This window comes from Thamnophis elegans, chromosome 14, assembly GCF_009769535.1.
Source record: "Thamnophis elegans isolate rThaEle1 chromosome 14, rThaEle1.pri, whole genome shotgun sequence".
Lineage (NCBI taxonomy): Eukaryota > Metazoa > Chordata > Lepidosauria > Squamata > Colubridae > Thamnophis > Thamnophis elegans.
Window position 1 is genome coordinate 48,867,963 of NC_045554.1, and position 22,354 is coordinate 48,890,316.

Consider the following 22,354-nt stretch of genomic DNA (forward strand, 5'->3'; position numbering starts at 1 on the left):
CTCTGTTTCGTTCTGCTTCCCAAGCTCATCAAGGCACTGCCGTTATTCTGACATTTGTGTACATCACGTACCGGGAAGAAGTAATTTACTTAGAAGAAATTAAAAGTTCATTTTAATTGAGCGCACACTGCAGTATGCAAATGAGCAGTGCATTATGTACACTGAGGCAGAAACAAAGGCAGTAATCACAGTTTAACCCTTGGCGGGCTGAGTCCCTCTGAGCAGGCGGCTCTCCCTCTCTTGCTTGTGGGGTGGAGGGGATTGAGGGCGAGGCTCTGCAGGGGGCAGCGGGAGAGGGCAAAGCTGGGGGTGGAAGGCTGGGATGGGCTTGGCATAGCCTGGATGGGCTGCTCTCTGTAAGCCGCCACGGGGAGCCATGTGCCCCTGAAACAAGCCGGAATGATGTACGGAAGGAATTCTGGTTGATGTGCCTGTCTAGTTTTCTGCATCTGGGGGAAAAGCGGAACTCGTTTGGCTGACAGAGAAGACCAGAGGCTGCCATCCGATGGTGCCGCCTTCCCAGGTGCTGAAACAAAGGGAATGTTTGCAGGCGACCCGACTCAGGTTCAGGTTGAGACCATTTCCCCTCTCCCTTCCCCCATTCTTTTTCCATTTGCTTGTAGCCTTCCGTTCTTGGCAGGGACAGCAGGAGAAACCAGCAAATTCAGGTGGGGCCACCTTGCGAGGTGCGTCAAAAACAAGGCTAGGTGCCCCCATCCCTGCGGGCCAGTTCCCATAAGTCAGGCTTGCCAATGTGCCTCCGTGGAAGAGAGCTGCCCTCTGCGTGACGTGCCAATTATCTCCGGGGATGGTGTGCCTCCACCCACTGCTTTCCACCTTCCAGAGTCCCACATCTGTCTGGGAGCCACATAAACATCCAGTCCAAAAGCAGAGCAGTGCGTGGCCAGTTTGTGGCCCTTTGCAGCACCTACAACTCCTGAAGCAAAGCGAGTGGAGGGAGATTTCCGAGGAGGGAGGGGTGCTGAGGCTTTTCCTTTGGACTACCTGTCAGACCTGGCTCTCTTTTTTTTAATGACGGTGCAAAGGAAACCGGTTCGCAGATGTGGAGTGACAGGCAGCTGCGGGAGACAAGCAAACGATTGCCAAGACTGGTTTGAGACGCCCACAGCTTCTAAACAAAGGGAGCTTCTCCTCTCACTTGGATGAGCAAGAAGGCAGCAGGGAGCCGGGGAAACAGGCGGTGGCACTCACTCCTTGCTTGTGGCTGCCCTGAACCAGCATCCCCCTGAGCAGCCCCTTTGCCCTCCCCTCCCCTCCCTCTTCTGCTCAGAACAGCCCTACGTGGGCCAGTTTATCCTCCTGCAGTGTGCAAGAAATGCTGGCCATTTCCATGCTCCATGCCTCATGGCCACAAACTAAGACAAAGGTTCGGCTATCAAGCACTAGGTGGTCGTGCGAGAGTTGTGTATCTGTCACAAGACAGTTTCTTGCACCTGGTTTAGAGACGACAAGCAGTGCCCCAAAACAGGGTCTGGTGACCTAAGTGGCACTGTCTGTAGATGGGCGGGGATCAAATTGGCAAGTGCAATGCTCTTTATTTATCGAACGCTCTATTCAGAGTAGGGTACGTTGATGTAATGTGGTATGATGAAAGTTGACGAGGAGTTAAACGTCTCTTTTAAAAATACTAGAATCCGCGTTCATCCAAAGAGCTGAATGGTTGGAACTTGATCCAAGAAATGCTTCTCCACACAAATAGAATACTATATTCCCCTAGATTCACTGCCAAGATGCGGAGGGGGTTATTAGGTGCTTCTATGTTTGCTTTAATCCTATGGTTACCCAACAAATCTGTTAAGAAACCTGCACGATTTGCGTTAGCTCTGCTGCGTATAATCTCAACAGCTTTGTATTTCTTGCCAACATTTAAATCAAGGGAGATACAACAGCTTTCCCAGAGATGTCAGCACTTGGCTTCTTTGTTAAGCACCTGCACTTACTGTGACTTCGTATGTTATCAACACAAGAGTTGTTCCTTCCTAAAACAGGCTTGATTCTAGTGATGGCCAACTCAACAAACTCCTAACGGCTCATGTCCATTTGAACCCAAAGCACCAGGGTTAGAACGGGGACGGGGTTTGAAGTCTGCATGGTTGAGATTCATGCCTTGGGTTGGTCTCCTTCTTGCTTAGGCCAACCTTAACTCGGGCAAACATTTTGGCTGTTCCAGGTCTCTATAGTTGCAATGTTAGATGAACAAGAATTCACCTTTTCCTCAAAGTCTGACATTGAGTTTCCATCCAGAAGTTCTTCTTTCCTTCGGCCGCTGTTGTTGGGGTGAGGTTACTGGTCCCTTTGGGGACAATCTCCTTCAGTATTAGATATTAAGGTTCCAAGCAAGATGAGTGTTCTGCCAAAGGCCTTTTCGTGAGATTCAGGACTTCGGACAGCGCCACAGTAGGACAGCTTTGCCAGGTGGAAGCCAAGCCCTATAAGGAGATGGGATTGAGTGTTACTCGTATGCCAGTTAGCCATACTTCTAGATCAGGGGTCTCCCAAACTTAGCGACTTTAAGACTTGTGGACTTCAACTCCCAGAATTCCTCAATCAGCCATGACTCAACCCTGCCAAGGTGGAGCAGTTTGGGGTTTTGAATCCCTGTGAATGGTCATCTTTGACGCTTGGGTGCCAACTGTACCCACTTCTGGGCCGGGAGACACGGCTCATGGTCACACATAACTTCTCATTAGGGCTACTGAAATGTGTGCTTTGCATGGAACTGCCCTTGACGTCCATCTGGAAACTTCAAATAGGCCCCAAATGCAGCAGAGCAGAGAAGGCTGAGCATGCTTCAGTATGTGCATATTGCACCAGTGGTGCACAAATTGCCCTGGCTCCCAGTTTCCTTCTGGGTGTAATTTAAGATTCTGGTTATGACCTTCAAAGGCCTGTGTGGCATGTGGGCCAGGTCACTCGGGAGACAGGTCAAGGAGCATCCAGATCCTTTCCTCCAAACATTGTCATCTGGGGGGGTTGGGGGGGCCTTGGAGGCATGGCTTCTCTGTGGCTGCCCCAGTCTTTTGGCACAGCCTCTCCCCCTAAAATTCAAATGCCCCCCCCCTGCCCTTGCCTGGTTCTTCCCTCGGGATATGGGACAGGATGAGACCTGAGTTAAACATTCCTGTTTAAAGATTAGATTAGATTAGATTGCTTTTATTTATAGGCCGCCCTTTTCCCTGAGGGGACTCAGGGCGGCTTACAACCTATAGGGAGGGGATACACGTAATGACATATACAGACAGTACATAATTAAAAAAATAGAAGCAACATTCATTCATCATTCGGGTGGGGACGGATCCTAATCTTTATCCCCAGGCCTGGCGGGATAGCCAGGTCTTAAGGGCTGTGCGGAAGGTCTGGAGGGTGGTGAGGGTACGAATCTCCACGGGGAGGTCGTTCCAAAGGGTCGGAGCTACTACTGAAAAGGCTCTCCTCCGCATAGTTGCCAGTCGGCACTGGCTGGCAGATGGAACTCGGAGGAGGCCTAATCTGTGTGATCTGATGGGTCGCGAGGAGGTAATTGGCAGGAGGCGGTCTCTCAAGTACCCAGATCCACTACCATGAAGGGTTTTATGGGTGGTAAGTAGCACCCTGAAGCGCACCCGGAGATCAACAGGTAGCCAGTGCAGCTCGCGGAGGATAGGTGTTATGTGGGCGAACCGAGGAGCACCCACAATCACTCGCGCGGCCGCATTCTGGATGCTGTTACGGCACTGAGGGTGTGTTGGAGTTTTCATCCTGTGTTTTTATTACTTGTACATTTGTTACCTGCCTAAGGTTGATTTACATAAAGCCCTAGCATCCCCCCCCCAAATAAATGCAATGTTAAAAGATGCGGAATGCTGTTTTGCTCCCCAACTTCTCTTCTCCCTTTCATTGGTCTCCTTTTGGGCATTCTGAAGGGATGAACCAAGAAGAACAAATGCCTTTGTTTGCAGCATTAACTCTTCCTGACCTGGATTCCCTGCCCTGAGAAGGCTGTTCTCTCTCCCCCCCCCCTTCGCTTTCTCGGCAGGCTGAAATTCTGCAGCCCCTGCTCACTTTGGAATGTGCCCCCTCCATGGTGCCTGGATGCCAGCAAGGGAAGGGGCAAAATCAGGGGCTCCGGGGGGGGGCATGGCCTGAGATTCCTCCGTTTCCATTCTGCAATATTGCCAAAGCCATTGTGAGATCCGTGCCATTTCGGAGTTGTTTTTCATTTCCCTCCGTTAGTTCCTGGCTGGCCTTTTTCTGAAATATTCTGAGATCTCAGAATCCACAGGCACTTTGCAAGCAACACTCAGCACCACAGCTCCAGATGGCACCAGTGAAAGAGTTAAGTCCTCTGTGATCAACACCAAGAAGTGAGTGGTAAACAATTTTTTTTTCCTCCCTCTGCTAAATTAATATGCAAATTCCAAGGCCCATTCCCCCTCCTGCTTCCACTCTCTCCTCTGCTTTAAAATTAGCGAGGTAGAAGGCTCGGGCTAATTATGCGCTCAAAGGAGTGGGGAGCAAAAGAGGAGGAGGCTTGGTTAATGTGGCACTAAGAGTGGGCTAAAACTGATTGTGAGCCGATGAAATTTAAATTCAAGCGTGGCGTTCCCTCCGCATCTGGAACCTTTCTTACAGCCCCCAGCACATATCACCAGCCAAGAGGAGCCCGCCGTAGCCTGCACAGATGCTCACGTCAGGCTCATGGAAGCTCCAGGAAGCCATAGAAATGCAGCACATCACCTTTTGCACGCTTAGATGCTCCGGCACCCCTACACAGAAGGACTCTTCGCTTACTTTGGGTGAGGGGGGGCAAGTTCTGTCACAGCGGCCACCTCAGGACCCAGCGGGGGTTTCTAATGAGTTTATTTCAGAGTATTTATTGCCGTGTCAGCTTCACACACACTTCTGTCCTTTTTGGCTGGGGATGATGGGATTGTGTATCCCAATAGCATCAAGTTGGAATTGTTGGGTGGGGTTTTTTCTAGCAATCTAGAACTAAGGAGAACAAATTTTAACGGTGAGAGAAATCGCCCAATGGAAGAGAAGTGGTGGGGGCTCCATCAGTGGGGGCTTTTAAGAAGAGACTGGAATGATACAGGGCCTCCTGCTTGAGCAGGGGGCTGGACTAGAAGACCTCCAAGGTCCCTTCCAACCCTGTTATTCTATGTTCTGTGTTCTTCCGTGTCATTAACCTGGTGCAAATGAACGTCGGTTTCCTTTCAAGAACCCCACTTGATTGGAGCAGTCTTCCCGTGCAACAGTATCTGGAAATCATCAGAAAGAAAGTTGGAAAATATCAGGGTGTCCTGATGTAGCCAAACCATCAACAGAGGATCGTCCTGAAATGCCAGCGTTTGTTTCCGTGGGTCTGAAGGACACTTTTGTTCTTCAAAAGGGACTTTACACCAGAAGAAAAAGAGATCAGTGGGAGATAAGAAGCAAGAGGGGGCAAAAGATTACGCCTCTCCAATCCATGAAATAACATGGTTCAGATTCTCTCTTCAGTTTGGTTTATTTAATGCCCCAGAATTTCGCCTTAGAAAAAGTCACTTGGGTGAAACAGAAGACGAGAGAAATGCACTGGGTAGACTGGCCTATTAATTAAAATATTCACTGGACGTCAACAGGTCCATCTGCAAACTGCATTTCCCTTGCCTTTTATTTCTAATTTTAGCAGCTGTTAAATTATCCATTATGTCCACCAAGGTCCTGGAGGAGAGCTGCAGGTCATCATTCTAATAGATGCTTCGGAGGCCACAGCTGACCTGTGAGTATAAAATTTAGCCCTTTGAGAAGCTAACCACAATGTGATGTGACGAAAACAATTTCTGGCCCTTTGCAGTTCTGTTAAAATGATTATTCGCTGCATGATCTTTGTATTCTCCTAACATTGCAGAACTCCAAGAAAACCGAAGCTCCGGTTCAATGGAGAAGCATCTGGTAATCCAAATGTTAACATCCGTGACATTAAAAGGGAAAGATTAAAAAAAAAAGGCGTGGTGCCTGGCTTTGCCAATCTCTTTTCGCTCTGCCCTGCTCTTATTCAAACAAGGCTGACCCCGCATTTGGCAGCAGATATGCTGGCCACCAAGAACGGTATTTTATGCACAGGAATGACCCTCAAACAATATTACATGACTTCCAGAATCTGTTCTCATTAGACCTTGTTCGCCATAGAAGCAGCATTGCATTGGAACTCTCCAGGCACATTCCTCTTATGAAAGGGAAATCCCTTGTGGAATTCAAGTGCCAGGTGATTTGAAGTGACTCCAAACCGTGTGGGCCAAACCCCAGGAGTTGCAGAAGCTCTTTGAGTATCTCCCTTGTAGTGAGCAGTCGTCGGTTTCATGGATGGGAAGGTGTAGACCACCATGGCACCATGTTCAGAAGACTCTTGGAGGGCCTTTTATCGGAGCGGAGACAGCAAATCTCTCCCTAAATCTTCAGCCGTCTCAGGTGATGGAGAGAGAAGCTTGGGGACTTCCCAAGCGTGGACGAGACCTGCAGGAATGATCAGAAGAATGGATTGAGAGATGGACAAGCTAGACGACAGTTTCACAAGCAATGTCCTTCACTTGACAATCCTGGGACATGACAACGAGGGAGGTACAAGGTCAACAGTTGGCATTAGAGCAGTGTTTCTCAACCTTGGCGACTTTAAGTCCTGTGGACTTCAACTCCCAGAATCCCCCAGCCAGCAGAGCTGGCTGGGGGATTCTGGGAGTTGAAGTCCACAGGACTTAAAGTCGCCAAGGTTGAGAAACACTGCATTAGAGTCTCTTGCTTTGTAGTTGATGGAATCCAGGGAGCCTTTCATGAATGCCAATCAAAGCAGCATCTCAACAGAGTTTGGGTTCACCTGGGGCATGGCGGCCGTAGTGCAGTTTGTTAAGTTTGGGCTCTAATGCATTGAATCACTTTAGATCATAAACCGTAATTTATGGTTTAGCATTAAACGCAGATTCCACCAACTGTGGCGTAGTCCACAAACCATAATTCAAAGAAATCTTGGCTTCATGCAGTGTGTGCTCAGCCGATGTGTCCTCAGAAGCCTGGGCAGACTAACTTGGCCCAAGGTTGCTGAACCCCCTCCTCCACGCCGCTCGGGCTAACTGGCATCTGCGCATAACTCCTCCGTTCTTTGAAGTCCAGGAGCAACTCATCCATTTCAAAGAAGTTGCACAGACGAACTTCCCAGTGGATCCCCCCACCCCCCCGTCAGCCCCCTCTTCCCTTCAGCTGGTATTTCTCCCCCCCCTGACTATGATGCATGGTGGAGCTAATTTGGCGTACTGCCATTAATTCCAGCACAGCTGCTGCGCCCCCCCCCTCCCCTCCCTCCCTCAAGGCATCTTGCTAATATGCGGCTTCGGAGCCTCTCAGCAAATTAACATCATTTGTTCTCCAGAACATGTTTTTATTTCTACATGACATGCATAGTTTATTACCACCCCTCCAACTTGGGGGGAATCTGGCCATTGGGGTGCAGAGCAGAGGAGCAGCCACCGTCTCTCTCTTCCTCCTCCTCCTCCTCCTCCTCCTCCTCTGCCTTTGTCCCTGCCTCAATCTGCCATGGGAGGAAGAAGAAGAAGCTGCCGCCTCCATCCTCCCTGCCCCATTTTCAGCCCCTCCCGCAAACCCAGAGGGCAGCCATTTTCTTGTCTGTCTGAAAGCAAGCAGGGTGGAGGGGGGGGGAGGAAAGCTGGAGAACCAGGAGATTCCATCCTTCCAGTCCATGGGAATTTATCCTGAGAAGTCCTCGCCTACCACCCACTGGGTGAAACGCCCAGCTTCTGACCAGCGAAGGAGCAAGAGGCGCGTCAACCCACATCTCTGTAGCAGGACCTTCTGCCCTCAGTGGGCAGCCGACCAAGATGGCCCACGGAGTCCTGGAGGTTGCAGCCTTGTGGGCCCCGGTTCTGAGGAGCCCTAAAAGCGCTTCTCCTTCCCTGCAATCTGGCCTTGAGCATTTTACACCTTTCCTCCTCCACCTCCGTGGACTGGCGTGGCCTCCGATGGATCGCCCACCCCTCAAAACAGCTGTGAGGCTGGGAAGGAAGCGAGCCAAGCAATTACCCTGAGCCTCCCTGGGCAGTTCTGGGCTTTTCACAGGCCGGCTGCTCTGCTGATTTCCCTTTCGGCCCTGAGATGAGACCCTCACCCCCTTTCTAGGGAAAGCAGCATATGTTTGGATTAGCCACTCTCCTGCAGAGCTGGCCAGGATCCCTTGGGCCTGGGTCCATTGGGGGTGGGGGGCAGGAGGCCCTTCCTTTGTGTGGAAGTGCATTCAAAACAGCCCCAGCTGGTGAGGCTGCTGGGCACTGATGGGCAAGGGCTGGGACAAGACCACAAAGGCAGGCAATGCCAAGGAGGTTCTGGGCTAAAGCCTTGGCTAGCCAAAGCCCTGTTTGCAGCTCTCTAGCACAGGGCTCTCCAAACCCGGCCACTTTAAGGCTTGTGGATTTCAACTCCCAGAATCCCTCAGCCAGCATAGCTGAAGAATTCTGGGAGTTGAAGTCCACCAGTCTTACATTTGCCTAGTTTGGAGACAGCCACCACCACCACCCCCAGTTCATCCACGGGGGAAGATCAGGTACCAGGGATGGGAAGGAGATTGGAGCTCTTTGTCTCCTGTCCTGCCTGGGATTTCTTTGTGAGTCACAGCCCCCCACGGACTTTCTGGCCAAAGCCTGCAGGCATCCCTGCTTCTCCTTCTGGGGCAGCCAGGGTGGGGCAAATTCTCAGTTCCTGCCACGCCCTTTTGCCAGTCCAGCTGTGTTGCTATGGATCCTGGGCTCCCTGCTGCCCCAGGTCGGCCCTGAATCCCCCTCCACTTCTTGGGTTGGGGGGCTGAGCTCACAGGGGCCGCATTTGGATGATCAGTCAGCTGCCCCCAGCCCCAAATGCCCAGCTGCCCCACCAAAGCAAAAGGGGAGGCATCCGGGGAGTGGAGGCAGCGTCTCCCGCCGGCTCCTTCATTGGAATGCTGCCTGCGCAGAGCAGGTTCCGCCCTTTGGGGGGGCTTCTGTGTCAAAAGGCCAGGAATCTTCTATGAATATTTCATCAGGAGGCCTCCTGCCGCTCTGCAGAGAACATCTGGCTGGGCTCTCCAGAGGCCACCCGGGGCTTTGTGCAGGGAGCCGGAATGGGGAAATATGGAACGGGTGGGGAGAACTGGGTCAGGGTGAGCCCCAAAGTCCCCAGGCTCTCCCCCAGAAGCCGGCCAGGAGCTCCGGGGCTGGATTTCCTGAGCCACGTTTGCCAGACTGAAAGGGGACCCAGGCTGGGAGGGACGAGTCTTCCCACAACCAGGGAGCCGAGGGAGAAACGAGCTCCTTTTTATTACAGGTACACCCAGACCTCCCTTTCCAAACCTTCCAGGCCTTTCTGGGTTTTGCCATTTTGAGTTCTCCAAACAATGCCTAAATTTTAAAATTTCAGGGTAACTGACAAACATACAATATTGGAGAAAAAAACCTGTTTGTTAAACAATGCCTGTGCAAAAATAATAATAATAATAATGAATATACGAGAAGAAAGCATGAAAATATGCAGACGTTTTTATGAAGTCTTTTTTTTTTTTGGCCAAATTTGTGCAGGTACTTGAAGATGTTCAAAAACAGAGCTAGGGCTAGGAAACCTGCATTAATGGCATTGGCTCTGCCTTCTTTTGATTGGTATTTCACTGAAATTTCTTTGTTTGTTGCCAGCCAACCAGAGTCACTAACAGTTGGACAGACATGCAAGTTCCTCATCATTTTATTGTTATTACATTTTGGGGTTCTAGTTCTTGAATTTTATTTTCCCCATCAGAATTGCCACCGTTCTGCCCACCTGGCAAACCTTTACTCTGTGCGCCTTCTCTCCTTGTGTCCTGAACGACCAGCCCCATAGCTCATCTCACCCCCCACCACCCCAGACCCCAAGAGCTGCCCAGCCCTGCTTGGAGCAAGGACAAGAAGCCAGGCTGGTGTTCGCTTGGTGAGTGCCTGTTTTGTCCACAGGAACAAACTCTGCGGAGAAACAGGGCTGTCCTTCGACTCCCCATTAGACCAGGGAACAAGCAGCTAGGAACTACTCCCAACAGCACAAATACTTGAATCCACAACTACCCACCTTAAGAGCCACGTTTCCCATCCGTGACCATTTCCAGGTCTATGGCTTCACCTGCCAGAATTCCTGCCAATGGCCATGCTGCGGGCCGAATTCTGGGATTTGAAGTCCGCACACTCTAAAGTAAGCCAGTGGTGGGAAACCCTTTTGAAGCTTTGATTCTGCAAGGAACGACACGGTTTTCTTCAACAAATAACTAAGACAGGGAAATCTCTTGATAATCGGCATGCTGGTGCTTCCTTGTGCTCCCGCCAGGCTCCCCTCCCACCCTGGGCCCTTTCACTGCACTCTTTCCAGAGCAATATTTTTGCTGAATTAAAACCAACCCTCCACCTCTAACTATCCTCCGATGGCTGACTAATTTCTGCTGGTCGGTGTGGAGGAAGGAGGCTGTTTCCGAGTGTTTCCGAGAATCGCAGCCATTCCCTAAAATCCTCAGAAAGACCCTCCCTTTCCCCGGCTATGAGGAACTTTGGAGAAGGGGCAGCTGAGCCTTTATATACCTTGTCTTCTAAGTGAAAAAAACTGGGTGCCTTGAAGGAAGCCCCCCCCTTTGGGGGAAAGGAGTGATTGTGTTGCCCTGAAAGGAAGGGAAGAGAGGATTGTTCCAAAGCCAAAGGGGGGCTCAAATTATTAGCAACAAAGACTCGGGGATCAGTCACTCAGCTCACATCTCCTACCGAGTGTTGGTCTCCTACATTTCTTTTTAGAACAACTTTCATACTTTGGGCTGTTTTTTAAAAATAAGTCCCAGAGTGCACCAAAAGTCCAAATACATAAATTAATATTCTGCATGGCACCATTTTTATTCCTGAGTGGAATGCAAGAGAGATTTTTAGCCTTACCGTTGACTTTGGCGAACCGTCCCTCAGGGCTAAAATCTTGCTTGTATGAACTCCCTGGGATGTACTGCATTTTGGCCCTAAAACCATCCCTTCGGCCGTTCTGGCCCTTCAGCTAAAGGCGTTGATCTCATTGTCCAATATGTGGCTTGGATGAAAAAGACAAAGAAGAGACGATTCTCACTCTCCCAAAACAAGGATTTGGTGCACCAATGTCTCTCCACAGTATCTCAGACTGACAGTCCAGTAAGGTGGTTATTTGATGTGGTGAGAGAGGACTCGGAGAGGCTGATTCTTAGAAGAGCTGAACTGGCCAAGGGGTTCCCTTTGGCAGTCTCACGTTCCTGAACAGTCTCTGGTCTCGGGGAAGCAGCCTTTTCCCAACTTCCCTGCATCTGTGCCCCCTTCTTCAGTTCAAGGACTGGGCTGCCCTCCTCAACCAGCCATCTTCACCCCAACGCCCTCCAGATGTGCTGCGCTGGACTCTGTGGGGCTTTGCAGTGCATGGAGGGAGGCAGAAACAAAATCTTCATCTATCCACATTCTTGCCAAAGGGACTTTTCTATTATTCTACATCAAAGCAGCCAGCCTTGGAGTCTGAAAACCCGTGGAGCTGTAGGAGTTTGGCCAACCTTGTTTACATTGTCAGCGTTTGATAATCTTCTTCCTTGAAACGATCAGTGTCGTATTTTTTAAGCAATTTTTTGCATCTTGGGAGAATTTTCCCCTTTTGGCCTTTCTGATCCCAGTTCAGAAGAGGAGTTGAGCCAAGGAAGCTCCTTAGTGGAGCAGCCGAAATTTAGCCGGATGCATTTGCTTTGATGATATGCAACGGTTCCTCTCTGGGGTTTCAGGATTCACGTTGCCTTCAGAGATGCCGGCACCCAACCTCAGATGCCCCCCAAGCGTTGCCGGTAGAAGGAGCTTCCCGGCTCCCAGCATGGACCATCTCTGGAGGCAGAGCTATGCTGGATTTCCAAGGGCAAATTCACTCTTCCCTTCGCCAGGCAGGAGAAGGGTCTCTCAGGCCTTCCTGAGCAAGAGAGGAGAAGCGAAGATGAGAGAGCAGAACGTTCACCCTACTGCCCAATCAGACAAAGCTTCCACTGCCTGGGAAGTGTGAGAGGAGCAGGGTCGAACTTAACATTAAACGACTCTGATCTGTATCCATGGTGAGAAAAGCCAGGTGATGCCACAAACTCCCAAGCAGATTCTTCTTCCAGGGGACTCACACACACACAGACTCACCTACACACCGCAGTCCAGACTGTTGAGAGGGATGACCATGCTCAGAGGCACAACCGCATGTCCCTAGCACACCCGCGCACTGCTAGCAAGCAATCAGCCCCATGCACCCTGCACACAGATGGACCGAACAGCGAGAGAGAGACATTGTGGTGGTTGAAAAATGAAGGCAAAAATACCTTTGGCTGCTCCTGCGGCTTCCCAACGAGGCTGGGTACCTGCCATGCCTTTCCAGTTCTCCCCGCCTCATCCTCTCGTTCATTCTTTCGCTCCCTTTTTCCTCTCTTTTGCGGGGCTGCTGCGTCTCGCCAGCCCATCCTCCATGGCACCTCTGCCAACTCAGCTGCCACCTGCTTCGCAGTGGGCTGCCAGTTTCTCAGCTTCATATGCTCCTTTTGGCCCCTCGCTGCCTTCTGGCATCCTGGCAGACAATCCTCTCGGCTGATGGCACCGGTCCATTTCCCTCCTTTGCGATCGAGCCTTGGTTGCCACCGGAGCCGCCTGCAGTACCAGCTCTTTGAGAAATTGGCAGGGAATAAGCCAGAATGCGGAGATCTTCCGTGAGCAGCTGATTGTAGTCACGTCTTGGGAAGGAGGAGGAGGAGGAGGATGAAGGAGAGGAAAGGGGAACAAAGAGCCCCCACAAAGGAAGACCCCCACCCTGCTCAGAGCAAACATGGTGCCAGGCTGGCCGGGGGGCTCCGGTGCCTTGGCAGCCGGGTGGCAGGAAGGAGCGAACCAGCTCTGCAGCTTCCTGCTCTTGCCAAGAAGGGGAGGGGAAAAGGGGAAGTGGATCAATTGGCACCCTGATTTTGCCAGGGAGGTCCATTCCAGCCCACCTGGAGCAGCTGAAGCAGCTCCTTCCCTGGGCACGGAGACCACCGGAGCCCTGACGGCTTCCATCTCCATCCCTTCCCCTGGGCAGAAAGAGAGGTCCAGGAAGCGCAGGCAGAGCTTGGGCTATTTCCACAGGCAAGCCTCCGTCCTTCTGATGCATTGCAACAGGGTCTCTCCAGGACACACCCCTTCCCATCATCCCCCTCTCTCAAGTTTTCTTGGCAAAGAGAGAAGGACACGCAGAGGGGAGGCTGTGCGTCCAAAGCTTTGGGTGCTCAGGAAGACCCCTGCTCTTGTCAGCATACTAGGAGATGATTGGGGGGTGGGGGTGGCACAGCTACTGCTGAAGGCAGGGAGACCCCGGCAGAAGCCCTACCCCCCCCACAAAGGAGAGGTTGGGGAGAGAGGGGTCACGAGGGAGCCTAGAAGACCCTCCAGCTGAAGTGAAAAGCTTTCCCAGGGATGGATGTTGCTGAAGAAGCCACTTAAAACAGAAGAGAACCTTTGGAGGGGGGGGGGCTGGGGCTGCTGCCCCCACAGAAGCTGCGTTGACACCAGCAATGCTGATGAAGCTGCCTGCCCCGGAGGCCACAGAAGCCCCCTTTCCAGGATCAGGCGCCCCGGAAGTTCTCCCCTAGTCCAAGCAACCGAAGTTCCCGGAGAGCAGCTGGCTAAAGGTTGCCTAAAGCAGGAGGTTCTGCTGGACACCAGGCAGCCTCTGCTTCACAGCACGAGACGGCGCTTGGATCCCCACTCGCCCACAGAGGCCTCCCCTTTGCTTCGGCTGATCGGTGGAGGCGAAGTCGGAGCTCCTCAGACGCAGCCAGCCTCCCAATCTCACGGGCCCAACCTCCCTGCAGTTGGGTACAAAATTATCTCCTGCTTTTCATGCACCACAACGCTCCCCAAAGGGCATTTCCCTTCCTCCGACTTCCTTTGCTTGCCTTCCCTGCCTCTTGGGTCACGGACAAGTGCTAAGCTACCCTTCCTCCCTGCAACTCTCCTCTTCCATCTCCCTCTTCTCTTTCTCCTCTTCCCAAGGACCCGGCTGAATTTCAGGGTGCAGCCATTCCTAAGGATTTGCAGTTCCTCCCGTTCAGGCTGGCTTAGAATCTTTGCTAGAGCGGCAAATGGTCCCTGAGTCCATTTCCCAGGGGACGCCAGAAAGCAGGACCTGTCTTAGTACCTGTCATTGCTACCGGCCCTCTGGGGCTTCCTCCGGCCCTTCGTTTGAGCTCTCCAGCCAGCTGCTGGGAGCAAGCAGGGCGGCCGTCTCCAAGGGCTGAGAAGAGGGCAAAGGTTACCTTCCAGCTGCCTTCTGGGCGAGATCAGGAACGGACATCGCAACAGCTGCCTGGCTCTGAAACTGGCCCCTCCCTCCCTCCTCTCTCCATCTTTGAGCTACTCTTGATGATGATGATGATGATGATGATGATGATGATGATGATGGTGATGATGAAGAAGAAGAAGAAGAAGTAGAAGAAGAAGAAGAAGAATAGATAGATAGATAGATAGATAGATAGATAGATAGATAGATAGATAGATAGATAGAAGTTTATTTATATGCTGCCCTTTTCCCTGGGGGGACTCAGGGCGGCTCACAATCCAAGGGGGAGGGGGAGACAAACTTTTAACATATAAGACAATACATAATTAAAAGCACAACATTCATACCATTCGGGCGGGTTACAGTCTTAGCCCCAGGCCTGACGGGATAGCCAGATTCTGAGGGCTGTGCGGAAGGTCTGGAGGGTGGTGAGGGTACGAATCTCCACGGGGAGATCGTTCCAAAGGGTCGGAGCTACCACCGAGAAGGCTCTCCTCCTTGTAGTTGCCAGTCGGCATTGACCGGCAGATGGGACTCGGAGGAGGCCTAATCGATGGGATCTAATTGGTCGCGTGGAGGTGATTGGCAGTAGGCGGTCTCTCAAGTACCCAGGTCCACTACCATGAAGGGCTTTATGGGTGACGACTAGCGCCTTGAAGCGTACCCGGAGATCGACAGGTAGCCAGTGCAGCTCGCGGAGGATAGGTGTTATGTGGGTGAAGCGAGGTGCACCCACAATCGCTCGCGCGGCCGCATTCTGGACTAGCTGAAGTCGCCGGATGCTCTTCAAGGGCAGCCCCATGTAGAGCACATTGCAGTACTCCAGCCTAGAGGTCACAAGAAGCTATGATGATGATGATGATGATGATGATGATGATGATGATGATGATGAAGAAGAAGGAAGAAGAAGAAGAAGAAGAAGAAGAAGAAGAAGAAGAAGAAGAAGAAGAAGAAGAAGAAGAAGAAGCAGCAGCTATCCATCTCTGTAGAAAAGCTCCAAGCGGAGTCGGTCCCAGGCCATTCTTGTTAAGAGGAACCCGGGAGAAAAGCCCTCTGTGTATGCTCGTGATCACTTCTGCCATTCCCCTGTTTTCAGAGGAAGCCGCCCCCAGGCAGCCCCGTCTTAGCTGGAGCTTCCCAGAGGCACAGAGAGCAACAAGGCTGAGAACAGAATCTCTGACTCAGGAATGGTAATCCAGACAAACCATCGTCAGTGACCGGCAGGCCAGAGGCTGCTTCAGAAGATATGGTCCCTCTTGGCTTGACCCCCCCAGCCCAGCCCCTTCTTTTCTTGCCCCTCTCCTGGGCAGCAGGCTTTCTCGTGCTCAGCCGGGAGGCCTTTGCGCGCCCCCATTCTCAGCATTGTTCAGGGGCTTTTCTGCCACCTGGGAATCCCGACCGAGATCTGCTCAAGGCTTGGGGAGACTGGAAGGGGAAAGTCCCAGCCCTCCCCAGATGGGCTTGCTCTATCTACCCTTGCCAGCCATTTCAATTATCCTTCCCTCGGATGCCAAGCTGCACCACCTGCAAGAGGAGGAGGAGGAGGTCCAAAGGGATCTGTTTTTGCCACCCTGGGCCCTGAGGGCATCTTCCAAGAGGGCAAGCGAAGGGCCTGGGATTGCCAGGAGGGAGATAACAGGAGTTCACAAAGCCCCCCACCCCCAAAAGAAAGGCTGCCCTGAGCAGCTGTCCAAGGATCTTGATCCAATTCGGTCCCAGTCTCTGGCTTTCTCAGGGAACACAGAGCAGACTCCTCAATCCGTCTTTTCTCTCCTCTGGTGTTGCCTTCCCACAACCTAAAGCAGGTTTCTGTTTGTGGGTGGTTTCCTTGAGGAGCAAGTCTTCCAGATCAGAGCCTCCAGGGCTCCCAATCTCCCCAGAAGGCCTGGCTGAGGCAGCTTTTCAGGGTCCCTCCCTAGATATATTGTGTGTGTGTGTGTGTGTGTGTGTGTGTGTGTGTCCGTCCTTTGTGCACACATCAAGGGGAAACCTTCCTGCAATTGGACTGGACTTCTGGGAACTCCCGAGATGCCTCTCTGCAGCTGTCTTGGGAAGCGGCTGGTCCTTGCCTTGTCCAAGTTCACAGAGCCCCAAGGATCCCTCGTTTTAACCCCGAGCTACAATTATTCTCCTTTATTGGTACCTCACTTTTCTTCCAGGGGGGCTTTAGAATTCCCATCCCAGAGTTCCTGGTAGAATTCCTATACACGAGTTAAGCAAGGCTACTTGGCCCTTGAGGCAGTGGTGAAATTCAATTTTTTTTTTACTACCGGTTCTGTGGGCGTGGCTGGATGGGCGTGGCAGGGGAAGGATGCTGCAAAATTCCCCTCCCCTCTCTGGGCCTAGTCAGGGGTGGCGTTTGCCAGTTCTCAGAACTACTCAAAATTCCCGCTACCGGTTCTCCAGAACCTGTCAGAACCGGCTGAATTTCCCCCCTGCCTCAAGGTCAACCGAGGTTAAATCAGTGCGGCCCCTTAGTTGGGCACACTAAGGAGGTGGGGCTTTGTACGGTCCTGGACAGGTGGGAGAGCTGCATTATGGGGCAGGGAGCCAGAGACTCACCTGGGAATAAACTGAGCCTGGCAGCATGGGGAGCGGGGGTGGATTTCACCAGGAAACCCCACTCCTAATTAAACCACCCCCACACTCCTTTTGAGGCCAAGACCGAACCTAACATATGGCTCCTCTCAATCCACCCACCAGGTTTTCCATGAACACAATATGTGAAAATACAAAATGTTTTAAAGGCAGAATTTAGCATCCCGCGAATGATCTTGAAAAAGTGGCTCTAAGCCCTTCGTGATGCTAAAAGAAGCTCAAACGTGTGTGGGAATGCTTTAGGGAATTGAGCGAGATTCCCACCTCCTGGAGGAATGGGAGGCTCTGCCGTCCCGCATCAGAGCAATGGCCTCGTTGTCCTCCAAGGTCGGTCCATTAGCACGGAGGGTGGTGGGGCAAAGGTGGCCTTCGCTATCCCCTCTGGGCCAGGAAATGCAGAATTGATCATGGGGAATCGCCCATGATTAGGGATTAGGGAGCAGCGGCCCTGAGCCTCTTTCCTGAACTAAACCCAGGAACGAGGCTTCCTTCTTGCTGCCTTTCTGCCCAAGCCCTGACCCGCCTCCCTGGGGGCACCAGCTCCCTGGCACAGTGAGAAAGTAATTGCAGGCTCCGATTAATTGGATTAAACTGCCCGCCAGCTGCCCCCCTCAGGCTGACCTGCACCGCTCCGTGGGGCCGTGTGAGAGCCCCGTTTAACAGATTGCATCCCTGGGGCCACAGTTAGCGGCTCAGCAGGCAGAGGGAAAATCCAATCCAGGCCTTCTGCACCTGTGGGGTGGGTGGGTCCCTCCGGAGCCAGCCCCTGCCTTCCCCCCCCCCACCAGATGGGGCCACCTCTCCCCCCCAGAAAAGCCTGGGAGGAAGGAGGCAAACTGCAGGAGGTTGGAAGGATAATAATTGTGGGGAAAAGCTTCTCCACATGAAGGGTGTGTGTGTGCGCGCGCATGTGTGCATGTGACTCAAAGGCCTCCAAGGACCCAGAGCCCCCTCTTGTTCCTGGAGAAGTTCCCAAGGTCCTTCTAACAGACGAGAGTCTTTCTTGGAACATTCCAGAAAGCTGACTCTGCTATCGCTGTATACTGTTCAAAATGCAATGGAACGCACCAGCAATGGGCAGCTCCGGATAGATTGATAATGTATACATCAGTGTTTCTCAACCTTGGCAACTTGAAGATGTCCGGACTTCAACTCCCAGAATTCCCCAGCCAGCTTTTGCTCTTGAAGTCCGGACTCTTGAAGTCCGGACATCTTCAAGTTGCCAAGGTTGAGAAACACTGATGTATGCATTGAGAGTGTGAGTGATGGGGGCAGGTGCAAAGGGGGCTAACGGGTGGGAGCAGGACCCCCAGCCACACCCAGGACTGGCTCGCGGTGGCTTCTCATTGGGGCCGAGGGGCAGCAGCGGCTACAGCTTTGACGGGGGTTCCCGGCTCAGGGGCTGGAAAGGGAGGTTCCCGCCTCCAAAATGGAAGAAGGAGGACAGCAGGTCCGTCCCTTTTTCCCTGCTGAAAAGATCGGCGAGGTTCTCTCCTCCCTAAACTTCAGAACCAGGAGGCAGAACAGCAGCGTGGCCGGGCCGTTGACCTTGGGAACAATCGTTTCTACTTGGCGGTGCCTGTGTGTGCAGGACAAGGACAATGGGGGCAGAAAGGGAGCCCCAGGGAAGCAGAGCAAGACGGGGTGGCCACGGTGGGCTGGGAAAGTTAACAGAGAGCCTTCATCATTCCGACACACATCCGCTCGCCCCCCACAGTAAGATTCTGTTGGAGAACCCGACACGAGGGAATCAGCAAGGGAATCTTTGTATTCGGGAAAGGGGGAGAGAGATTTGGCTAAGGTTGGCAAATGGGGCTCCCCCCCCCCCCAATTAAGCAGAAGGGCTTCAAAGCGGAGAATCCTGGCAGTGCTTGCTTAAGAGCACTGGGGTGGTGGTGTAGGGGAGGGGTTGGCAAGCCAAACCAAAGCCAGCGAAGGCAAGTTCAGCCGCACCAACAGCCCTTGAAAGACCTCTGTCTCCCGCTTGGCTAATATGTATTCCGTGGGGCCTGGAGTTTGCATTTCACACTGCCGCCCTCTGCCGGACATGGGGGTCGTCCCTCCTGCTACGGAGCTCCCACTGGGTCTCTGGGGGTGGCTGCTGCTTTCCATGAGTGCCTGGCAAGCCTCCCCACAGCCATGGCTTCTGCCCCAAAGGAGATGCCCTCCAGCTGCCTGCTCTCATCATTCCCAGCCAGGATGGTCCATGGAGTCTTCAGAAGCTGCAGCTGACCCGGGAGGCCTCCCAGGCAGAGTCTCTTGGAAGGCTGGCCTGGTCAGCAGCTTGTTTCCCAGCACAGTTCAGGTGGCTGGAATTTCCTCCCAAGCGCTTAGATCTGGGCTGCCTCAAAGACCACCCCCCTCCGGCCCCTCCCCACCAGCTCCCTGCTAAGACCTGCTGGAGCCGCCTTTCCCAAGGGAAGCACAGCCAGGTCAGAGTGGCCCGGAAGAGAGAGGGCATCTCAGTGGTCTCCTTTCCTCCATGGGACATTCTGCTTTCAGTTTCAGTTTCAGTTTAATGAAATTTGTATGCCACCCACTCCCATTGGGACTCTGGGCGGCTCACAGGCAAGATAAAAAGCATTTTAAAAATTTTAAAATAAAGAATACAACATTAAAATTAACACACCATCCATTCTGTCCAAGTGGGGCTGGATATTAATCAACAGCCCCAGTCCTGCCAGAGCAGCCAGGTCTTGGTGGCTTTACGGGAGGCCGGGAGAGTGGAGAGGGTTCGGATCTCTACGGGTAGTTCGTTCCACAGGGCCGGTGCAGCTACAGAGAAGGCCCTCCCTTGGGAGACCAGGGGGCGGCCATTGTTTTCTAGGAGAGAGTTTGAGCCGGAGGATGATCTATTTCCCTTGATTGGACCCTCCCCTTTCCGCAGTGGTGAAATTCAATTTTTTTTTTACTACCGGTTCTGTGGTGTGGCTTGGTGGGTGTGGCAGGAGAAGGATACTGCAAAATCCCCATTCCCACCCCACTCCTGGGGCCAGCCAGAAGGTGGTATTTGCTGGTTCAAAATTTCTGCTACCGGTTCTCCAGAACCTGTCAGAACCTGCTGGATTTCACCCCTGCCCTCCTCCCCCCCCCAATAGTCCTTGGAAATCAGGTGCTGCAGGCTATGGCTCTGGATAACGCCCTTCCCTGAAGGAGCACGCTTGCCGGAAGCAAATGTTCAGGTTATCTGCCTGTCTGTCTGAGGAAGGCTGAGCATTTGTCATTCAGAGGCACTTTGCTCCCCGAGTCCCAGAATATTGGGGGGGGGGGAGGAGATGGATGATGCCTTCTTCAGCCGCCGCCTTTGTTCTCTTGCCGGCTTGCTGATGGCCAGTGACCCAGAGAGGAAGGTCCCCTTAATGGAACGCAAGTGCTGTTCCTCCAAACAGCTGCCAGAGAGATTCCCCTGGGGATTTAATGGAGCAGAAGGTGCAATCTGCTGCCCTCAGCACTTTGGAGATCATTAAGTGGGAAGCACAAGTCTGGAAGGGAAGTGGGAAATCACCTTTGGTGTGGGAGAGGCTCCGGGTGCGTTTCCACTATTTCCTCAGACCCCGGACTGCTGGAGCACGAAGTACAGCTATAGAAAAGGCTCCCGGTTTAGATAAAAAGAAGAGCCCTTGAGAGGCTAAGCTAGGAGGGCTGTATTCCCTAACCTGCTCAGCCGTAGGATGATGCTTTTCAGGGTATTTGGAGGTGCCGTCTCCCCTCTTTTAAGCTGGAGTGGGGGATTCTTCTGGTTGTGGATGGAAGTGAAGAGGAAGCTCCGTGCCAAAGGGCCTTCGAGTGCAGGGAGTTGGCACAGGTGTGTGAAGCAAGGAGGATCTGGCAGTCTCAAATCTATTAGACAGCCTCCCTCCCTTGGGGAGGGTGGGGGGAATCATGACATTGACTTAAAAGATCACAGGGTCTTTCTGCTGGAAGCCCCTTGGGGCTGCTTAATTGGCACTTCCACTCCGGAGCCTCGGTCACAGTCAGGTTTACAAGCTGTTCTGTTCTTCCACGAGCGGCTAGGCATTGACAGGGACCTTGCTGCAAATAAAGCTGGAACAGGGGCGTAAGATGTGTGAGGCGGGGGCAGATTTTCACAAGGCTTCCTAGCAAATGGTCTGGATAAACCCTTCAGCCTGAAAGCGGTGGATTAGCAAGCAGGGAAAGAGGAGACGGGGCTTCTAACAGTGCTTATTTCTCTGTTTTTTTATTGCTTTAAAAATAATAGAAAATGAAATAAAACAGAGAGGTAATTGTAATGCAAAGACATACAAAAACTACATGTACAGTGCTTTAAAAAGTGAATAGACCAGAAAGAAAGGAAAGAAAAAAGTATGTCACTGTAGCAATTAAGTTACAATTCTATATACTTATCTAATGCAAATATTATTCAAGTACAGTCCATACACATTGATTTCTATGCATTTATATAAATATTTTAATTTTCTGTATTTTATATAAATGTGTTCCATATTTCATCATACATTTCTATGCAAAATCTATGTCTCCGCTCATAGGTAACGAGTGCACTCAGGACCTCAATCCATTGGTTGAAAGGGCCTATACTTTTATCTTCCCAATGTTGCAATATTACATCGGCTTTTTGACCGTAATAAGAGCAAGGAGAATCCATTTACATTGTCGGTTATCAAATCTCATCTTCTAACTATAGAGTTGAAAAGAATATTGTCCCCTGAAAATTTTTTAGCTTTTGTCACGCTGCAAGTTTCCAACCGGGCTTGCGTAACAGAGCTATCTTTTCATTATTTATCTCCCTCCCTCCCTGTCTACCAGGGGTGGGTTCCTGCCAGTTCTAACCTCTTCTAAAGAAGAGGTTCCACAAATCTACAGCACCGTTTAGAACCGGTTCCAGCTCCCTCCCCCCCCCGCCCATCCGCACATCATCAAGATGAAGAGTGAGAGGAGGAATTCTGGGAGTTGAAGTCTTAAAGCTGTCAAGTTTGAATACCCCTGGTTTTTTTTTCTTTCCTAAAGGGTTAGGGGTGCAAGGGTCTTGTAACTTGACAGCTTGCGTGCTTCAAATGCCAGAGTTTCTGAGCCCACATTTTGGTTGCTAAGCAAGAGCGTTGTTAAGTGAGTTTCACCACATTTTACAAGTTGGCCATGCCCACCCAGTCACATGGCTGGCAAGCCACTCCCACAAAGCAGGCCACACCTACAGAAGAGGTTCTAAAAAATTTTGAAACCCACCACTGCTACCTACCTACCTATATATCTATATCTATATTTATATATTGATATCTATGTCTGTCTGTCTATCTATCATATACATATACATATATATACATACACATAGATATAGATTAGATATAGATATAGATATAGATATAGATATATAGATATACATATACATATACATATACATACACATAGATAGATATAG